General features: G+C 43.4%; 1 protein-coding gene across 5 annotated transcripts in view; it reads left to right on the top strand.

Annotated features, from left to right (window-relative positions):
• LOC105481966 (general transcription factor IIE subunit 2) overlaps positions 1–22,078 on the top strand; it is a 106,336-nt gene continuing 84,258 nt past the window's right edge. For 2 of the 5 annotated variants that reach the window (XR_003018087.2, XM_071068433.1), the window contains exon 1: positions 19,423–19,442. The gene's annotated coding sequence lies outside the window, so the exon portion shown is untranslated. Of the gene's footprint in view, positions 20–11,284; positions 11,304–19,422; positions 19,443–22,078 lie in introns of those variants that run through there. The other 3 variants (XM_071068432.1, XM_071068430.1, XM_071068429.1) reach the window with 3 other exon arrangements.

A 22,078-nucleotide genomic window follows, 5' to 3' on the forward strand; every position in this document is an offset into this window, starting at 1 on the left:
ACATCACCTTTGTGAAGACGTAAGTAGTTTTGTGTGTTCTATTATGTGTTGCCATAACATCTTGTCACATTGTAGGTCTGCACTACATATTCACTTTGTGTATGACATTTTTCACTTAGATTACTCATTTCCATCTTCCCGATGTTGTGTTTCACAGTATCATTCCTGGGATGTCAGGCAGCGACTTTGGATGCAAGGCAGCAGAGTGTGTTACTATGATTTTTTGACACTAAGATCAAAAGTATTGGAAACGTCAACATTTTAATTCTTTACCTTTTTGAAAAATGAGTAAGCAGGCATATTTGGATTCTTCAGAATAATAGGATATGTGCGCATGCAGAAACAGAGTTGTTATAAGGAATTCACTCATACTATTATGGAGTTTGGGAAGTCCAAAATGTGCTGTGGAGGCCGGCAGGCTGGAGACCAGGAGACCCAGTGGTTCAGACACAGTCTGAAGGTTGAGAGAGAGGCCCCCTTGCTTAGAGAAGTGGTCTTTTTGTTCTGCTCAGGCATTCAACTTACCAGTTAAGCATCCCACACATACACACACACACATAACGGAGGACAATCTGCTTTACACAAAGTTCACCAACGTATTGTGAGATTAATATCTTATCCAAAAATACCCACCAAGTTGATACCATTGTGACCAATCATTCCAAGTTCACCCCAGTCACCTTGGCACCTATATACATTATATATGTAATATAAATATATATATTTATATATAATATATGATATTATCTATTATATATAATTATATATAATTAGTATATTATATATTATAAATATATATTATATATAAACATATATATACATCATATATAATATACATTATATATAAATATATGTGTAATATATGCATTCCTATGCCTGTAATAATGGTATAGGAATACTAAGAGACATTCGTGTGTGTGTGTGTGTGTGTGTGTGTGTATATAATTTTCTTTCTTTTTTCGAGACAGCATCTTGCTCCAACCTGTGACCCAGGTTGGAGTGCAGTGGTGTGATCACGGCTCATTAAAGCCTTGGCTTCCTGGGCTCAAGCAATTCTCCCACCTCAGCTACCCAAGCAGCTGAGACTACAGGTGTACACCACCAGGCCTGCCTAGCTACTTTTTTTTTTTTTTTGGTAGAGATGGGGTCTTGCTGTGTTGCCCAGAGTGGTCTCGACTCCTGAGCTCAAGTAGTCCTCCCGACTTGGCCTCACAAAGTGCTGGGATTACAGGCACAGGTAAGCCACTGAGCCCAGTCCCTACATTTTAAACCATACTTAATACCTGAGTAAGACATAACAAGGTCATACTTTCACCTAACAGAATACAACTATCTTGGGTACAACCACAACACAAACCCTTTCCCCAGAAGAGGATACAAAGTCCTTGGTTGATGTTTGCTCTTCTCTTTGATATCCCATAATTCAAATTCTGTAATGTAAAGTTAATAGCACTTAAATACTATAACAAAATTAATACATCTTATGTCACATAGTAGATGGATAAGGGAAAAAACATCTGATACATATGTGTGTGTGTGTGTGTGTGTGTGCACGCGTGCCTGTGCACAAACATTCATAATAAAACAAGGAAATATAATAGTTATCGTCCTTGTTTCTGTAACTGGACACATGGTCATGGCTAGTATCTGTAATACCTTTTTTCACTACCAATTCCATTTTCCCTTTGCCTTTAGCAAGTGCCTTAGCTGCTTAACTGGTTGTGGTTCTTTGTGGGTTTTTTTGTGTATTTGTTTGTTTGTTTTGAGACAGAATTTCGCTCTTGCTGTCCAGGCTGGACTGCAATGGCATGACCTTGGCTCACCATAACCTCCACCTCCCGGGTTCAAGCGATTCTCCTGCCTCAGCCTCCCAAGTAGCTGAGATTATAGGCATACACCACTATGCCTGGCTAATTTTGTATTTTTCGTAGAGATGGGGTTTCTCCATGTTGGTCAGGCTGGTCTCGAACTTCCAACCTCAGGTGATCCGCCCACCTTGGCCTCCTGAAGTGCTGGGATTACAGGCGTGAGCCACTGCGCCCAGTCAGTTGTGGTGCTTTACCTGTTGGGGTGACCCAAATCTTTGGTCTGGAAAGAGTCTGTGCGTTAGTGGTGCTGCCTGAATTGGGCTGTTATAGTTTTCCATGGACTTTAAAAATGGCATAGGAATGCTAAGCAACAATCTAGCAGATCTCCTACAGGATCTCTAGGTTGTCTTCTTTAGCTTCTTGGTAGACTAGCAGTCCAATTTCACCTTGGTGGTCATTATCAATTACCCTCGCCAGCCACACATGGTGGCACATGCCTGCAGTCCCAGCTACTCAAGAGGCTGAAGCGGGAGGATCACTTGAATCCAGGAGTTCCAGGCTGCGGAGAGCCAAGATCATGCCACCGAACTCCAGCCTTGGCGGCAGAGCAAGACCGTCTTTGCAAAAAAAAAAAAAAAAAAAAAAAGATCACCCCAGCTGATATGGTTTGGCTGCGTTCCCACCCAAATCTCCTCTTGAATTGTAATTCCCATGTATACAGGAAGGGACCTGTAATCTCCACCTGTGGAGGGAGGGAAGTGATTGGATTCTGGAGGCGGTTCCCCCATGTGGTTCTCGTGATAGTGAGTTCGTTCTCACAAGATCTGATGATTTTGTAAATGATAGCTTTTCCTGCACTCTCACGTCCTCTGTGTCTCTCCTGCCGCCTGGTGATAAGGTGTCCACTTCCCCTTCTGCCATTATTGTAAGTTTCCTAAGGCCTCCCCAGCTGTGTGGAACTGTGAGTCAATTAAGCCTCTTTTCCTTTTTTTTTGAAACGGAGTCTTGCTCTGTGGCCCAGGCTGGAGTGCAGTGGCGCAATCTCGGCTCACTGCAACCTCCATCTCCTGGGTTCAAGCGATTCTCCTGCCTCAGCCTCCTGAGTAGCTGGGATTATAGGCGCTCACCACCATGCCCAGATAATCTTTGTATTTTTAGTAGAGATGGGGTTTCACCATGTTGGTCAGGTTGGTCTCCAACTCCTGACTTTGTGATCTGCCTGCCTCGGCCTCTCAAAATGCTAGGATTACAGACGTGAGCCACCATGCCCAGCCTAGACCTCTTTTCTTTATAAATTACCCAGTCTCAGGTAGTATCTTTATAGCAGCAGATGGCCTGAGGCCAGGAGTTTGAGAACAGCCTGGCCAACATGGTGAAACACCGTCTCTACTAAAAATACAAAAATTAGCTGGGTGTGGTGGCGTATGCCTGTAATCCCAGCTACTCGGGAGGCTGAGACAGGAGAATCGCTTGAACTCAGGAGCAGAGGCTGCAGTGAGCCAAGATTACACCACTTCACACCAGCCTGGATGGCAGCAAGACCCTGTCTCCAGAAAATAAATAAATAAAGACCAGGCATGGTGACTCACGCCTAGTAATTCCAGCACTTTGGGAGGCCAAGGTGGATGGATCACCAGAGGTCAAGAGTTCAAGAGACCAGCCTGGCCAACATGGCGAAACCCCGTCTCTATTAAAAATACAAAAATTAGCTGGGCCTGGTGGCACGTGCCTGTAATCCCAGCCACTTGGGAGACCAAGGCAGGAGAATAGCTTGAGCCCAAGAGGCGGAGGTTGCAGTGAGCTGAGATTGCACCACTACACTCCAGCCTGGGTGACAGAGTAAGACTCCCTCTCAAAAAATAATAATAAATTAATAAATTGTGTATATATAGTGGAACGGCTAAATCAAGCTAATTAACATAGGCATTATCTTGCATAGTTGTCATTATTTTGTGGTGAGAAAATGTCTTTTTTTTTTTCTTTTTTGAGACAGGGTCTGACTTTGTCTTCCAGGCTGGTGTGCAGTAGTGCAGAGTAGCTCACTGCAACCTCTGCTTCTTGTGCTTAAGTGGATCATCCAGCCTCAGCCTCCCCAGTAGCTGGGACCACAGACAACCTGCCACCATACCTGGCTAATTTTAATATTTTTTGTAGAGATGGGGGTCTCTCTATGTTGCCAGGCTGGTCTCAAACTCCTGGGCCCCAGGGACCCACCCACCTCATCCTCCCAAAGTGCTGGGATTACAGGCTTGAGCCACCATGTAGGGCCATTTTAAACAGTGAAATCGGCTGGGCGTGGTGGCTCACACCTGTAATCCCAGCACTCCAATTTTTTTCCACTCTGCACATGTCTGCAAGTGACTATGAAGGTGCTACAAGTATTGATTTCAGGCTTACAAATACATTTTAATGGGTAGGCAAATTGGCAAATATGGAATCCACAAATAATAAAGATTAAGTCTATTTAAATATACTGAAACTAAGTTTTTGGTTATGTTTACTTTATCTTGATATGGCCCAAAATGTAATTCTTTTCTTTTGATTACTCTTAATTTTATTTATCTTTTTTTTTTTTTTTTTTTTTTTTTTTGAGACAGAGTCTCACTCTGTTGCCCAGGCTGGAGTGCAGTAGCGTGATCTCGGCTCACTGCAAGCTCCGCCTCCCAGGTTCACGCCATTCTCCTGCCTCAGCCTCCAGAGTAACTGGGACTACAGGCGCCCGCCACCAAGCCCGGCTAATTTTTTTGTATTTTTAGTAGAGACAGGGTTTCACCATGTTCGCCAGGATGGTCTGGATCTCCTGACTTCGTGATCTGCCTGCCTTGGCCTCCCAAAGTGCTGGGATTACAGGCGTGAGCCACCGCGCCCGGTCTATTTATCTTGATTAAATAACACTGGTATCTAGCAGTACACTAGGCACTGTGAAGATACAAACATGACTCTCCAAAGAGTTTACCTTTCAATTAATTGCAATAGTTCATAGTTGTTAGCTCAGGCTTTAGAGACAGGCAGAAGTGGGTTTGGATCTTGACTCCTCCACTTAGAGTTGTATGTCCTTGGAAAATATAACACTTCTATGCCTCAGCTTCTCCATCTGTAAAGTCAGAACATTTTTATCTACCTCATACCATTTTGGAAGGATTCAATGAGAAACCCCTCAAAAAGCTATGAGTATTAATATTAAATATTAGTATATTATTATTTTCTTTTAGAGACAGGGCCTTGCTCTGTTGCACAGGCTGTAGTGCAGTGGTGTGATCATGGCTCACTGCAGCCTCGACCTCCTGGGCTCAAGCAATCCTCCCATTGAAGCCTCCTGAATAACTGGGACTACAGGTATGCACCATCATACTCAGCTAATTTTTATATTTTTTGTAGAGACAGGGTCTTGCTTTGTTGCCAGGGCTGGTCTCCAATTCCTGGGCTCAAGAAATCCTCTCGCCTCAGCCTCCTAATGTACTGGGATTACAGGCATGAACCACTGTATGTGGCCCCAAGCTTCCTTTGTCTTTCCATTTCACTATCCTTACAAGGTAGCTTTCATGCTTGAGTTGGTCACTTCATGATTGTAAAATAGCTCCTTTATCTCTAGTCTCATGTCTGTGTTCCAAAAAGGGTGAAAAAGGAGAAAGAGGTGGTATCTGAATCAGGAAACAAAAACTTACCCCAAAATTGCCAGGAGATTTCTCCTTATGTAGAAATCATGTGTGTGTCACACGACAAGCTAGCTGCAAGGAACCTGGCAAGGTAAGCATTTAAGCTGAATCCACTGCTGTCTTGAACAAAGCCTTTAGCAAGAAAGTAGGGGAATGGTTGAGAAGGTAACCAGCAAAGTCTGACACTTGCTTTAAAAATATAGGTTTTATTATTATTTAGTATGGCAAGGTCATTAGATGAGGAGCCAAGTGCCACTGAAAATATAGTTGTGGCTGGGCATGGGGGCTCATACCTGTAATCCCAGCACTTTGGGAGGCCAAGGTTGCAGGATCACTTGAGTCCAGGAGTTCAAGACCAGCCTGGGCAACACGGTGAGATCACGTCTCTCCTCAAAACATACATAACTTAGCCAGTTGTAGTGGCAAGTGCCTGTAGTCCCAGCTACTCCTAAGGCTGCGGTGGGAGGATCCCTTGAGGCCAGGAGGCGGAGGCTGCAGTGAGCCGGATCGTACCACTACACCCTAGCCTAGGTGAAGAGCCAGACCCTACCTCAAAAAAGAAAGAAAAGAAAATATAGTTGTTACGCTCACAGATCCTATGAAGTAAATGATTAGTCCCCTAATCATTTACTGTCTCTAGAAATTTGCTAGCAATGGGACTGGGACAGGCAGCCCTCCAGGATTAGCAAGGCTCCCAAATGTCCAAGTATCGGAATACAGAAAACAAAAGGCATAGCTAATACAACATGGTAGGTCTAATTCCCTAGAGCAGGAGCATAAAATCATGAGCCTCAATTTAAAGCAGGGATTTTTCACACTAAAACAATATTTGGCATTGATTCTGAATTGTCCCTCGATAACAAGAGAGGAGACTCCTTGTTTGAGTGCACATTTTATTGTTTTTTTATTTTTTATTTTCTTTTTTTGAGACAGAGTCTTGCTGTGTCACTCAGGCTGGAGTGCAAAAGTGCGATCTTGCCTCACTGCAACCTCTGCCTCCCAGGTTCAAGCAACTCTCCTGACGCAGCCTCCTGACTGACTAGCTGGATTACAGGCATGCGCCACTGTGCCTGGCAAATTTTTTGTATTTTTAGTAGAGACAGGGTTTCACCATGTTGGCCAGGCTGGTCTCGAGCTCCTGACCTCAGATGATCTGCCCGCCTCAGCCTTCCAAACTGCTGGGATTACAGGCGTGAGCCACTGTGCTCAGCTGAGTGCATATTTTAATCAAGCACTTTTTTTTATGTGCCACATTTCTTTTAAAAATATATCAGGCTTTAAAATGTATTAACTTTAAGATATTACATTAAAAGGTATTCCTTTTTGTGTATATGGCAATTACTTAACCTTTATGCTTAATTTTGGGCTTTAATGTTTGGTAAGCAGATCATTGTAGTCACCTAGCGCCATCTTGTGGTCACCCATTGGAAATAAAACTGTATCACCGTCGTGTATGTGTATCCCTCTTCAAGAAAGTCCACAATATATGGCTAAAATCACATTGGTTGATCAAAATAGAGTCCAGAAATATATAATTATAATATATGATATGATTAAGGCAGCATTTAAAATCTTTGTAGCTTCAGAGCTGAGATTACTGAAAAGCACTCCCAGAGTCTTATCCAGCAAGTGGCTGAATTACAATGCAAATCAAATTCCCAACCTCTCGGGGCATCTGCTGTCAAAGTGAGGGCATTGATTGGGAAGGAAAAGAATGAGATCCTGAAAATTGGAATGGGGATATATGGGAAGATCCTGATGAGGGTGTGGACACTGAACCCCTAAATTCTGCTGAGTCTTCTGCCAGTAGAAGCAGCTATTCCGTCTCTGCTTTGCCTGAAGATATTATAATGTCCTCTTCTGAGGTAATTAACTTGCACGACTCTGCTGGTTCTATTCAGGACACACCCTCATCACCTGTCTTTGCTTCTAAACCTATGACTAGACTCAAGTTCCAGCCAGCCACAAAAGGTGAAGTACAAAACATGACCCGTGAAGAGGTAAGCTGTACTCCAAAAGGAGTACATCGTTTTTCCAATTTACACATACAGAAATCCAGGGCGAAATGTGTGGGAATGGATATTAAGACTATGGGATAATGGTGAAAGAAAAATAAAGTTGGATCAAGTCAAATTTACTGACACGGGCCCACTAAACAGAGACTGTCAATTTAATGGTTTGTTTTTTGTTTGAGATAGAGTCTTGCTCTGTTGCCCAGGTTAGAGTGTAGTGGTGCAGTCTTGGCTCACTGCAACCTACACCTCCCAGGTTCAAGGAATTCTCCTGCCTCAGCCTCCCAAGTAGCTGGGATTATAGGTGCCTGCCACCATGCCCAGCTAATTTTTGTATTTTTAGTAGAGAAGGAGTTTCACTATGTTGCCCACTCTGGTCTCAAACTCCTGACCTCAAGTGATCTGCCAATTTAATGTTACAGCTTAGGAGGTTAGAAAGGGCTCTAAAAGTTAGTTTGTTTGGCTAAAACATGGAACAAGGCCAGGGATGGTGGCTCATGCTTGTAATCCTAGCTCTTTGGGAGGCTGAGTTTGGGGGGAGGGGGGGATCACCTGAGGTCAGGAGTTCGAGACCAGCCTGGCCAACATGGCAAAACCCTGTCTCTACTAAAAATACAAAAATTAGCTGGGCATGGTGGCATACACCTATAATCCCAGCTACTTGGGAGGCCAAGGAGGGTGGATCATGAGGTCAGAAGATCGAGACCATCCTGGCCAACATGGTGAAACCCTGTCTCTATTAAAATAGAAAAAATTAGCTGGGCATGGTGGTGTGAACCTGTAGGCCCAGCTACACAGGAGGCTGAGAATCGCTTGAACACAGTAGGTGGAGGTTGCGGTGAACCGAGATCACACCACTACACTCTAGCCTGGCAACAGAGCAAGACTCTGTCTTGAAAAGAAAGAAATGCCAGCATTGCCTTGGTATACTCTAGAGAAAAAGATCTAAAGCCTAAGGAGTATTATACTCAACAGCAAAAAGATGAACTCTGAGTGTCCTTCAACAGATGAATGGTTAAAGAAAATGTGACACATACACACAATGGAATACTATGTAGCCATAAAAAAGAATGAAATTCTGTCATTTGCAGCAACATAGATATAACTGGTGTTCATTATCATAAGTGAAATAAACCAGGGATAAAAGGACAAGTACCATATGTTCCCACTTAACATAGGAGAGCCATGTGACCAGTTATAGAAATGAGGACTGTAATTGCCATGATTACATGTGTGTGTATGTGTGTGTATAAATTATCTTTGTTTTCTTCCTTCTCTTTTTCCTGCATCATATAACCTAAGATGTATTGATGCAATATTGTAGTATTTAAGAATTGTTTAAAAAGTTATGAGATTTCCCAAAAGAAAAAGCATTATATCAAAAAGATATTTACACTCATTATGTTTATCACAGCACTATACACAAAAACAAGGATATGGAATCAACGTAAGTATCCATCAGGGGGTGACTGGATAAAGAAAATGTGGTAGGCTAGGTGCAGTGGCTCACGCCTGTAATCCCAGCACTTTAGGAGGCCAAGGCAGGCAGATCAAGTCAGGAGATCGAGGCCATCTTGGGCAATATGGTGAAACCCCGTCTCTACTAAAATACAAAAAATTAGCCGGGCATGTTGATGCATACTTGTAGTCCCAGCTATTGGGGAGGCTGAGGCAGGAGAACCACTTGAACCTGAGAGGCGGAGATTGCAGTGAGCTGAGATCGCGCCACTGCACTCCAGGCTGGTGATGGAGCAAGACTCCATATCAAAAAAAAAAAAAAAAAAAGAAAAAAAGAAAGAAAATGTGGGGGGGGGGGTGTGTATAAATAAAACAGAATACTATCAGCTATAAAAAAGAATGAAACCATGTCTTTTGCAGCAACATGGATGGAACTGAAGGCTATTATCTTAAGTGAAACAATCCAGAAAGTCAAATGCCATGTGTTCTTATCTATAAATGAGATCTAAATAATGTGTCCACATGGACATAGAGTGTGTAGAGTATGAAAGAATAGGCATTGAAACTTGAAAGAGTGGGAGGGTGGGAGGGCGATGAGGGATGAGAGATTACCTAATAGGTGCAATGTACACTGTTTGGGTGATGCTTACCCAAAAGGCCAGACTTCCCTGCTATGCAAAATATCCATGTGACAAAACTGTACTTGTACCCCTTAAATTTATACAAGTAAAAAAAAGTTATGGGATATCAAAGAGAAAACATGACCCAAGGACTTGACCTTCTCTTCTAGGAAAGGGATTAAATTTGTTTTTGTTTGTATGCAGGATAGTGGTATCATGGTAGGTGGAATTATGACCTTGTTATTGTCTTTATTTGGTTATTCAGTATGGTTTAAGGAGGGGTCTGGGTGCCAAATTGCCATGGTTACGTTTACTTGTCAACTTGACTGAGCCACAGGGTTCCCAGACATTTGGTCAAGCAGTATTCTTGGTGTGTCTGTGAGGGTGTTTCTGGATGAGATGAACATTTATTTATTTAATTTATTGTTTGAGACTCAGTTTCACACTGTCACCCAGGCTGGAGTGCAGTGGCGTAATCTCGGCTCACTGCAACCTCTGCCTCCTGGGTTCAAGTGATTCTCCTGCCTCAGTCACCCAAGTAGCTGGGAGTATAGGTACCTGCCACCACAGCCAGCTAATTTTTGCATTATTAGTAGAGATGGGGGTTTCACCATGTTGACCAGGCTGGTCTTGAACTCCTGACCTCAGGTGATCCACCCGCCTCAGCCTCCCAAAGTGCTGGGATTACAGGTGTGAGCCACTGCACCTGACCAAAATGAACATTTAAACTGGCAGATGTATCAAGCAGATTCCCCTCTCTAATGTGGCAAGGCCCCATCCAATCAATTGAATGCCTGAATGGGACAGAAAAGCTGACCCTCCCATGAGTAAGAGGAATGCTCCTCCTGCCTGACTGTCTAGAGCTAGGATAGAACTGAAACTAGAACTAGAAGTGAAACATTGGCTCTTCCTGTTTTGAGCCTGCATGGCTTTAAACTGGAAGGACATCTTCAGTCATCTGTGCCTCCAGATCAGCTGCACATTTCGGGACTTGTCAGCCTCTATAATTATGTGAGAAATTCCTTATAATAAATCCCTCTCTGGCTGGGCGCATTGGCTCACGCCTGTAATTGCAGCACTTTGGGAGACCAAGGTGGGCAGATCACTTGAGTTCAGGAGTTTAAGACCAGCCTGACCAACATGGTGAAACCCGATCTCTACTAAAAATGCAAAAATTAGCCAGGTGTGGTGGTGCGCACCTGTAATGCCAGCTACTCAGGAGGCTGAGGCGGGAGAATTGCTTGAACCTGTGAGGTGGAGGTTGCAGAGAGCTGAGAACATGCTACAGCACTCCAATCTGGGTGACAGAGTGAGACTGTGTCTTAAATAATAAATAAATACATCCTTCTCTAACTCTGTCTCTATTTCTTTTTTTCCCTCTCTCTCGGTCTCTCTCTCCTCCTGTCTATACACAAACACACGCACACACACATATCCTATTTGCTATTTCTCTGGAGAACTCTAATATACTGATTTAGCAAAAATCATGAATTATGTAAATGTTATGAGATATTATTTTCTTTATTATGATAATTATTATCGAAGTTGATCATAAACACTTAGTATTGCATGTGAAGATATGACGGTTATCAAAGAGAAAACTTGAAAGAAAGTTTGAGTTATGGAATGACTTTTTATTGTTTCTGCAAGGTAAGAAGCTAGTTTGGTCCCGACTTTTTGAAGATGTGAGTTCAGTCTTTGCTCCCTCGTGTGTTCAAGGAAGGCTACTCCCTCCCCATCTCCAGAAAGGTGAATCAAAATTTCTTTCACATTGTCATGGTAGTTTCCTTCCCTTTCATGGGGATTGATTGATTTAGATGAGGTATGTGACTCCATCCTGTCAATAACTACCTGGGGAAAGTCTACGTGTGTGTGTGTGTGTGTGAGAGAGTGTGTGTGTGTGAGAGAGAGAGAGAGAATGTGTGTGTGTGTGTGTGTGTGCATGTGCGGCAATGGGGTTTGGCTCTCTGGTAGAGGTTTTTTGCTTTTTTTTTTTGAGACAGAGTCTCGCTCTGTCGCCCAGGCTGCAGTGTAGTGGCACGATCTCGGCTCACTACAACCTCTGCCTCCCGAGTTGAAGCAATTCTCCTGCCTCAGCCTTCCAAGTAGCTGGGATTATAAGTGCCCACCACCATGCCTGGCTAATTTTTTTTGTATTTTTGGGAGAGACAGGGTTTCACCATCTTGGCAGGCTGGTCTTGAACTCTGGACCCCATGATCCATCCATCTCGGCCTCCCAAAGTGCTGGGATTACAGGCGTGAGGCACCCCACCCGGCCTAGCCTCAAAGCTTCTATCTCATGCCTACTGTGTGTCATTGTGGATGGGCCACAGCAACACTCCAGGTTATCTTTGCTCCAGGATCAAGTGCCCCAGTCTGGAATACTGCAGAGTCTTATGGGTGAGGGACAGGCAAGACAGTGAATCTCAAGCGAGTTCTTTATTTTATTTATTTTATTTCATTTTATTTTTGACATAAAGTCTCGCTCTATTGCCCAGGCTGGAGTGCAGTGGTGCAATCTCAGCTCACTGCAACCTCCACTTCCTGGGTTCAAGTGATTCTCCTGCCTCAGCCTTCTGAGTAGCTGGGAGTATAGGCGCATGCCACCACACCCAGCTAATTTTTATATTTTTAGTAGAAACAGTGTTTCATCATGTTGGCCAGGCTGGTCTTGGACTCCTGACCTCAGGTGATCCGCCCGCCTCGGCCTCCTGAAGAGCTGGGATTACAGGTGTGAGCCACTGCGCCTGGCCCGGCTAGTTCTTACATCAAAGCTTCTCCTTGGATGCCATATGTGTCCTGTTCATATTTTATTATCCAAAGCAAGTCACATGCCACTGTTGTGTTCCACAGGGTGGGAGGCGTACTCCTGCTTCAGGAAGAGGAAATGAATAATTATGAGCAATTATACAACCTGCCACAGAGGCCACTGGATTTGGCAATTGGGAAATCACTGGTGACCTTTGAAAAAGAGTTTAACCTGGGCTGGGTGAGGTGGCTTATGCCTGTAATCTCAGCACTTTGGGAGGCCAAGGTAAGAGGAACACTTCAGGCTAGAGTTTGAGACCAGCCTGGGTAACATAGTGAGACCCCTGTCTCTACAGGAAATTGGAAAAAATTAGCCAGTTGTGGTGGCAAGTGCCTATAGTCCCAGCTACTTGGGAGGCTGAGGTGGGAGGATAGCTTGAGCCCAGGAGTTTGGGGTTATAGTGAGCTATGAGTGCACCCTGTCTCTAAAAAAAGAAAAACAAAGGTTAACTGGAGAGTTGGGTTCTAATAATAATAACACAGGTTCAGCATCCCTAATCTGAGAATTAAAAATTTGAAATTCTCCAAAATCTGACACTTTTTGAGCACCAACATGATACCACAAGTAAAAAAAAAAAAAAAAATTCTACACATAGGCCAGGTGCGATGGCTTACCCCTGTAATTCCAGCACTTTGGGAGGCCGAGGCGGGCGGATCACCTGAGGTCGGGAGTTTGAGACCAGCCTGACTAAAAGGAGAAACCTCGTCTCTACTTAAAAAATTGCAAAATTAGCCTGGCGTGGTGGCGCATGTCTATAATCCCAGTTACTCTGGAGGCTGAGGCTGGAGAATTGCTTGAACCTGGGAGGCGGAGGTTGCAATGAGCCGAGATCATGCCATTGCACTCCAGCCTGGGCAACAAGAATGAACCTCCATCTCTAAAAAAATAAAAATAAAAATAAATTGGCCGGGCGCGGTGGCTCATGCCTGTAATTCCAGCACTTTGGGAGGCCGAGGCGGGCGGATCACGAGGTCAGGAGATTGAGACCATCCTGGCTAACACAGTGAAACCCCATCTCTACTAAAAATACAAAAATGTAGCCGGGCATGCTGACGGGCGCCTGTGGTTCCAGCTACTGGGGAGGCTGAGGCAGGAGAATGGTGTGAACCCAGGAGGCGGAGGTTGCAGTGAGCCGAGATTGTGCCACTGCACTCTAGCCTGGGTGACAGAGTGAGACTCCGTCTCAGAAAAAAAAAGAAAAGAAAGAAAAAGAAAATGGCTGGGCATGGTGGCTTATGCCTATAATCCCAACACTTTGGGAGCTTGAGGCAGGTGGATTATGACCAGCCTGGCCAACACGGTGAAACCCCGTCTCTACCAAAAAATACAAAAGTTAGCTGGGTGTGGTGGAATGCACCTGTAATCTCAGCTACTCAGGAGGCTGAGGCACAAGAATCACCTGAACCTGGGAGGTGGAGGTTGCAGTGAGCTGAGATTGCGCCACTGCACTACAGCCCGGGTGACTGAGTGAGACCCTGTCTCCAAAAAAGAAAAGAAAAAAGAAAAAAGAAAATTATTTCTAAACAGAAGCATATAAATTCAGAGTCAGGAATGTTGATGATGCCAAACAAACAACCACAGATTGTCCACATGGGTAGCTGAGTAACACCTTTGCTTTCTGATGGTTCAATGTACATGAACTTTGTTCCATGCACAGAATTATGAAAAATACCGTATAGGTCTGGCACAGTGGCTCATGCCTGTAATCTCAGCACTCCAGGAGGCCAAGGTGGGTAGATCCCTCGAGCTCAGGAGTTCAAGACCAGCCTGGCCAACATGGTTAAACCTTGACTCCACTAAAAACACAAAAAGTAGCTGGGTATGGTAACGTGCATCTGGAATCTCAGCTACTCAGGATGCTGAGGTAGGAGAATTGCTTGAACCAGGGAGGTGGAGGTTGCAGTGAGCTGAGATTGCGCCACTGCACTCCAGCCTGGGAGACAGAGTAAGACTCTGTCTCAAAAAAAAAAAAAAAAAAGAAAAAGAAAAGAAAATTGTATAAAGTTACCTTTAGGCTATGTGTATATAGGGCATATGAAACAACCTTCTGGCTGTGTATATAAGGCGTATATGAAACATAAATGAACTCATGTTTAGACCTGGGTCCTATCCCCAAAGTATCCCATTATGTAAATATTCCTAAATCCAAAAATTTCTGAAATCTGAAACACTTCTGGTCCCAGACATTTCGGTTAAAGGATATTCAACCTGTAACTATAATTTACTATTTTAGTTCACACTGTGTTGAGTACTTTCCATTTTTTCTCTCATTTCTAAGCCTCAGGCTTAGAAAGGTCGAATATTGGCTCCAGGTCATAAGACCAGTAGGGGTGAAGTAGAAATGCAAGTTAGTTCTGTTTGGTTCCAAGGCCAGTATTTAAACCCCTGAAGACTGAAAGTTACTAAGTGGAGGCAAAAGCAAATGTTGGAGGCTGGGCGCGGTGGCTCACGCCTGTAATCCCAGCACTTTGGGAGGCTGAGGCGGGCAGATCATCTGAGGTCAGGAGTTCGAGACCAGCCTGACCAACATGGAGAAACCCCGTCTCTACTAAAAATACAAAATTAGCTGGGCATGGTGGCGGGCGCCTGTAATCCCAGCTACTCAGGAGGCTGAGGCAGGAGAATTGCTTGAACCCGGGAGGTGGAGGTTGTGGTGAGCCAAGATCGTGCCATTGCACCCCAGCCTGGGCAACAAGAGTGAAACTCCGTCTAAAAAGAAAAAAAGAAAAAAGAAAATGTTGGCCCTTTAAAGTTTGATAGAGGATGAATGCTTGAGAAGGAATCAGGGTCTTGGGAAGATATTTTCAGGATTGGGCAAGTTGAATTAGAAGGCGGGGAAAAGGTTCTGAGGGGACAAAAACGGTTTTTTTGTGTTTTTTTGAGATGAGGTCTTGCTATGTTGCCCAGGCTGGCTGGAACTCCTGGGCTCAAGTAATCTACCTGCCTTGGCCTGTAGGGGGTGCACAGCAACACATTCAAGCTTAGGTACATGGCATTTGAGGTCGGGGCATGGAAAAATGCTGAGGCACTGTGTGTATGTTATTTGTGCATAAGAATGTAACTCCTTGACCCTGAAAACAGGACAAGGAGTGGAGTGTGTGATAAGGAACGCTGAAAACAGCCTCCTGAGAATGCGGTTGGAGGGCTCTTACGAGGTCATACGTGCCTAAAGTACCCGACCTCAAATGGCCATCTGGTGGATGTGTGCAGTTTAACAAACCCTTCAATAAATACTTGGTGGACGGATTCTGGGGCGGCACTCTTTCAGAAGAGTTGCTTCCCGCCCCGCTCAGCTGGAATTGTCTGAGAACTAATTCTTGGCGTTCACTGCAAGCTATAAGCTTTGCACGGCCTCCCAAGGTGCTAGGATTATAGGCATGAGCCACTGGGCCTGGCAGAGAGACTGTTAATGCTAGAGAAACCCAGAACAGGTGAAGGGTAATATATGCACACACTTTATAACTCTTGGTTCGTGTGGGTGTGGACTAATTTGCTTTGTGGGGTATTTTGAGAATTTAGGGTTTTTTTTTTGGTTTTTTGTTTTTTGTTTTTTTTTGAGACGGAGTCTGTCGCCCAGGCTGGAGTGCAGTGGCGTCAACTCGGCTCACTACAGGCTCCGCCTCCTGGGTTTACGCCATTCTCCTGCCTCAGCCTCCCGAGTAGCTGGGACTACAGGCGCCCGCCACCTCGCCCGGCTGGTTTTTTTGTACTTTTAGTAGAGACGGGGTTTCACCATGTCAGCCAGGATGGTCTCGATCTCCTGACCTTGTGATCCGCCCGTCTCGGCCTCCCAAAGTGCTGGGATTACAGGCGTGAGCCACCGCGCCCGGCCGAGAATTTAGGTATCTTTTTAGTTGGTTGAGATGATTAACAGGTGAGGGGAGTCAAAGGCAGTTATCACTTGATGGCAGAATGAAGTAAATTTGTTACTGGTGGTGCAGTCTTACAGGTCTGCAGCAACCTCAGTTCTTGCCGCCTCAGAAGAAATAATTCGACTGAGGGGCATAAGGCAGAAAGAGACTCAGGCAACATTTAGAGCAGCAGTGAAAGTTTATTTCAATGTTTAGAGCAGGGATGAAAGGAAGGGAAGTACACTGGCAAGAGGGCCAAGCGTGTGACTTGAGAGATCAAGTGTGCCATTTGACCTTTGACTTAGGGTGTAATATGTTGACATACTTCTGGGGTCTTGCGTCCCTTCTCCCCTGATTCCTCCCTCGGGGCCGTCTGTCTGCATGCACAGCGGCCTACCAGCACTTGGGAGGTGAGCATGTTCAGTGTGTTTACTGGAACTGTACCCCTGCTCCCTTGAAGCATTCTTCCCTTACCAGTTGGATGTTCCTGGAAGGTCACATACCAGTTAAACTTGGCCCGTGTGCCTCTTAATGCGCATGCTTGAGCCCTCTTACCCAACTCCTGAGATCTTATCGGGAAGCTGCTGATCACCAGTTTCAGGTGTTTCTATTGGGAGACTGCCTTTCCCTGGCACCGGCTGTGACCAGTTATTATTTTAGAGAGAGTCTGACAACCAATGGTCACCTGACATTCCTGGTGGGGTGAGAGGAGCCCTCTCCTGCCCTGCTCATGCCTGACTGTAACAACAGCTTTCCCTAAGTTTCCTTCTTCCAAACAATGAATATAAAGTAAAAATTTAAAATAGGCCATGCACAGTGGCTTATGCCTGTAATCCCAGCACTTTGGGAGGGCAAGGTGGAAGGATGACTTGGGGCCAAGAGTTTGAGACCAGCCTGGGCAACACAGCAAGATCCCATCTATATTAGTCTATTCTCACACTGTTATAAAGAGCTACCTGAGACTGGGTAATTTATAAAGAAAAGAGGTTTAATTGGCTCATGGTTCCATAGGCTGTACAGGAAGCATGGGTGGGGAGGCCTCAGCAAACTTACAATCATGGTGGAAGGCAAAGGGAAAGCAGGCATATCTTACGAGGCCAGAGCAGGAGGAAGAGAAAAGGGAGAGGTGCTACACACTTTTATTTTATTTTAATTTTTTGAAACAGAGTTTTGCTCTCTCAGGCTGGAGTGCAGTGGCACAATTTCAACTCACTGCAACCTTTGCCTCTCAAGCTCAAGCGATTCTTGTGCCTCAGCCACCCAAGTATCTGGGATTATATAGGTGCTACACACTTTTAAACAACCAGTGAGAACTCACTATCATGAGAACAGCAAGGGAGAAATATGCCCCGTGATCCAATCACCTCCCACCAGTACCCTCCTCCAACACTGGAGATTACAATTCAACATGAGGTTTGGGTGGGGACACAAATCCAAACCATAGCACCGTCTCTTCTAAAATTAAAAATAGGAAAACGAGTGAGGCATGGTGATGTACACTTGTAGTCCTGGCTACTCAAGAGGGTGAGGTAGAAGGATTGCTTGAGCCTACTTTTAGGCTGCAGGGAACTATGATCGCATTACTGTATTCCAGCCTGGGCAACACAGCAAGGCCCTGTCTCTAAAAACAGAAAAAACAATTAAAATGTAAAATTAAGCCACTAAATGAAAAGGAGTGAAGTTCCGATGCATGCTGCAACACGGATGAACCTTGAAAACACTGTGCCAAGTGAAACGAACCAGACACCAAAGGTCAAATATTGTATTATTCCACTTATGTATGATATCTAGCAAATTTGTCTAGACAGAAAAGTAGATTAGAGGTTACCAGGGTTTGGGAGGAGGAGAGAATAGGGGGTTATTGCTCAATAGGTACAGAGTTTCTGATCAGGGTGATAAAAAGTTGTGGAAATAGTGGTGATGATTGTGCAATATTGTGAATGTATTAATGCCTTCAAATTGTACACTTTAAAATGGTAAACCATTTTATGATGGCAAATTTTTTGTTTTTTATATATATATATATATATTTTTTTTACCACAAGCAAATACAACAGTAAATTAATCTACCAAATTGGAATTAAACTGTGGTTATATTGAGTTACTTTTTGAAGGTGAGGGTGAGAAGGGTTAGATAGGTCTGAAAAGAATAACGTTTTGTAAGATATACAAATTATATTTCCCTAAAGGAGCCACCACGCTTTCTACCAAAGAGTATGCAGGATATTACAAGCATTCGTGAGGTAAGACATAAATTGCTATTGCATTAGTTGCTTAGTTCTTCATATAATTTGACAGCCACACCCTTGTGGCCTGGAAATACTTAGACTGCCAACATTTAGGTGGTTATAATTATGATGGAGGTTTATTTAAACATCAGTGGTGGAGACTGTTCGCATTATAGAACATATAAACAGCTGTATTTCTCACCTCAGAGTGGGCTATTTTCCTCTCCTTAAACCTTGACTAGAGGGTGCCTCGGAAGGAACCCAGGTAATATCTAGGTTATATAATAAGAGAAGGCAGGATGCACACTTTATGTTTAACTCCTAATATTGAACTCTCTGAAATCAAGCCAATTCGGGATGCTGTTTGGACAATATTAAGTTGGTCATTATAGTCCACACTACCAGCAGACAGAAAGAATTATGTTTTAGTTCATTTGTAGTGTGGTGTCCATGTACAAGTACCCCTGACATAATTACAAGCCATACAGTTATCCCATTTTTGTCTTCACTTGAGGAGTACCTTCAGGTTACAGGATATTACCCCAAAGTGTTTAGAATTGTTACCGGTGGAAGGTGTCCAGGTTCTTGTCATCTTGAACAAAGAATTGGACAAAATGCACAAACAAAGCAAGGAAAGAACGAAGCAACAAGAGGAGAGATTTATTGAAAATGAAAATACACTACACAGGGCGGGAGCGGGCCAAGCATAGTGGCTCAAGATCCCAGTTACAGAATTTTCTGGGGTTTAAATACCCTCTAGAGGTTTCTCATTGGTTACTTGGTGTACACCCTATGTAAACAAAGCAGTGGCCCATGATGAGTCTCATTGGTTGCAGGAAGGGACCAGTCAGAGGCTGAAGTGAAGTCACAATGTTACATCCTATGCAAATATCTGATTGGTTGCAGAAAGTGACCAATCAGAGGCTAAAGTGAAGGTACAAAACTATACTCCTATGCAAATGAAGACTTGGTCTGCAACCAGTAAGGAGTCCAATCAGAGGTACTTTATTTTTTAATTTTTTGAGATGGAATTTCACTCTGTCACCCAGGCTGGAGTGTGGTGGCATGGTCTTAGTTCACTGCAACCTCTGACTCCCCAGTTCAAGCTATTCTCCTCCCTCAGCCTCCTGAGTAGCTGGGATTACAGGCACCTGCCACCACACACTAATTTTTGTATTTTTTAGTAGAGACAGACTTTCACCGTGTTGGCCAGTCTGGTCTTGAACTCCTGACCTCAAGTGATCCGCCTGCCTCGGCCTCCCAAAGTGCTGGGATTACAGGCATGAGCCACCGCGCCCGGCAAGAGGTACCTTCAATTTTTCATCTGCCAGGCAGAAAAATGGGGATGAGGGGTTGCAAAGAGAGTAGCCTCTGGTCCTTTTGTTACTTGGGTGTGGAAAGTTAGGGTTTTCCTTTTGATTCAGTTCTTTCTAGGGAGTCAGCGTGAATTGGCCTTAGCTTCCCTGCCTCCAGACCCTATTCTCCTGCCTCAGAATGAATGAAGCCATTGCTTTCAGTGTTAGGACCTAGACACATGCAACAGGTAGTATCAGCAGGAGTTTGTATTGTAATAGGGTGTGCTGGGGTTTGTATGAGAGGGTTTCAATGATATTAATAACAAGAGCTAACTTCTGGGTAAAGGGGATGCAATTGAGATTTGAGAGTCTGGATTATAGATAGTACATTCTGATATTATCAGTAGCTTAGCTGTTTCAACTGGCTGAAATGAGTCAAGATATTGACATGAAATTAATCACTGTAAGCATTTACCGAGCACCTTCTATGTGGCAGATTTATTTCTGTAAAGGTTCTCTAATTGTTAGATTTCTAAGTCTCAAGGGAAGAGACAGTGAATATGTGTCAAAGTTTTATTTAAGGCAAGAAATGCAGACCTCCCAAGTGAGAACAGAGGCTATTCAGAGCTTGCTATAGCAATGGAGGCAGCGACCACACTTGAGTTTGGCAGAGACACAAAAGCAATGGGAAAGAGGGGAGGCTTTATAGTGGAGAAAAAAAGGGATGCTTCTGATGTGTTCTGATTTAGGGTTGTTGGCAGAGAAGCTGGAGGTAATCTAACTTGAAGCAGGAAACTTAACAGGATTGGTTTGGGGGAGAATATTTGGCTTTCTCTGGCTGGTACTGGTGTCTGGGGACAGAGAGATTAAAATAGAAAAGTTGGCAGCCTTCTTGAGAAAATCCTGACCATTTTGAGCTGATTGCTGTAGAGGTTGTGGTTTGGCTTATGTGAGTTAGAGTGTTATTATCATATGCAGTTTAGCCATTGTCCATATGTTTAAGTCTCTCACTCATTAATATGGGAGCCAGCAGAATCGTAAAATGGATTTCTACCAGTTCTGAAAAATGAAATTTATACAATTGTTGGGGAAAGGAGTGCTGAAATACAACTGCTCAGTTGATACAAAACTGGTTAATTTTTCTTAGAACAATGCAACCTTAACCTTTGGAATTACATACATATTTATACATATTTATATATATTTATATACAAATATATATTTATATATTATTTTGTATATTATACATAATATATAATATATGATATATAATATATATGATATATATTTATATTATACATTATATATAAATATATATCATATATTATATATTATATATAAATAGATAATGTATATTATACATTATATATAAATATATATTATATACAAATATATTATAATATATAATATATTATATATTTTATATATTATATATAAATAATATATTTATATTTATATATTTTTATATATATAAATTCAGCTTGGCACTGAATTCCCTGCCCCTTTCTCCCCTTACACCTCATCAGTTTCCTACCAATTAATCTTTGATTTCATCCTTTTGTAAATCTTCTGGGCCCTAATCAATTGTTATTCAAAGTTACATTTCCTGTGGGTGTCAGATGATCAAGTAGGCTTATTACAAAATTCTCTAGAATGAAACTAATCAAAAAGGTCACAAAATATTATCTTTTGACTTTTTTCCAAGTTTTGAATAAAATTTTAGGTATTTCTCATTTTCACCACAGTCCAATGCAAGTAACTCATTGTAGTAGTACAATGATTATCCCGATTTTCCAGGTGAGAAAACTGAGCCACAGTTTTAGTAACTTGAAGAGTAACCAGTAGTTAAGTAATTCAACGACAGCCACAGAATGGCTGAGCACTGGCTGTACTGGCGCTTTAGGTTATAAGAGTGAGGGAAGGCCTGCCACGCTGCAGGGTTCGAGCAACGACAATTATTTTTTCCATTGCTTTATTTCCACCCATTTATCTGGCTTCTAAATCCAAAATCCTTTTCTAAGACAGTTCACAGGGGTGGAGGGAAGAGGCTGGGCTGAGCTCCACATCAGGCTGCCTTTGCTAGCTGTGCTGTCTTGAGCAAGTCATTTATTAATTAGCTTCCTGGCCCTCTGTTCTTCGCTTGCAAAATAGCTGGAACCGCGTTCTCGGAGAGCAGGTGCTGGTGGGTGGCACTGGGGTAAACTCACAAAATAACCGTTGAGGCCGGAGGCGGTGGCTCACGCCTGTAATCCCAGCACTTCGGGAAGACGAGGCGGGCAGATCGCTTGAACTCAGGAGTTCAAGACCAGTCTGGGCAACACTGTGAGACCCTATTAATACA

The sequence above is a fragment of the Macaca nemestrina genome, chromosome 8 (assembly GCF_043159975.1).
Source record: "Macaca nemestrina isolate mMacNem1 chromosome 8, mMacNem.hap1, whole genome shotgun sequence".
Taxonomy (NCBI): Eukaryota; Metazoa; Chordata; class Mammalia; order Primates; family Cercopithecidae; genus Macaca; species Macaca nemestrina.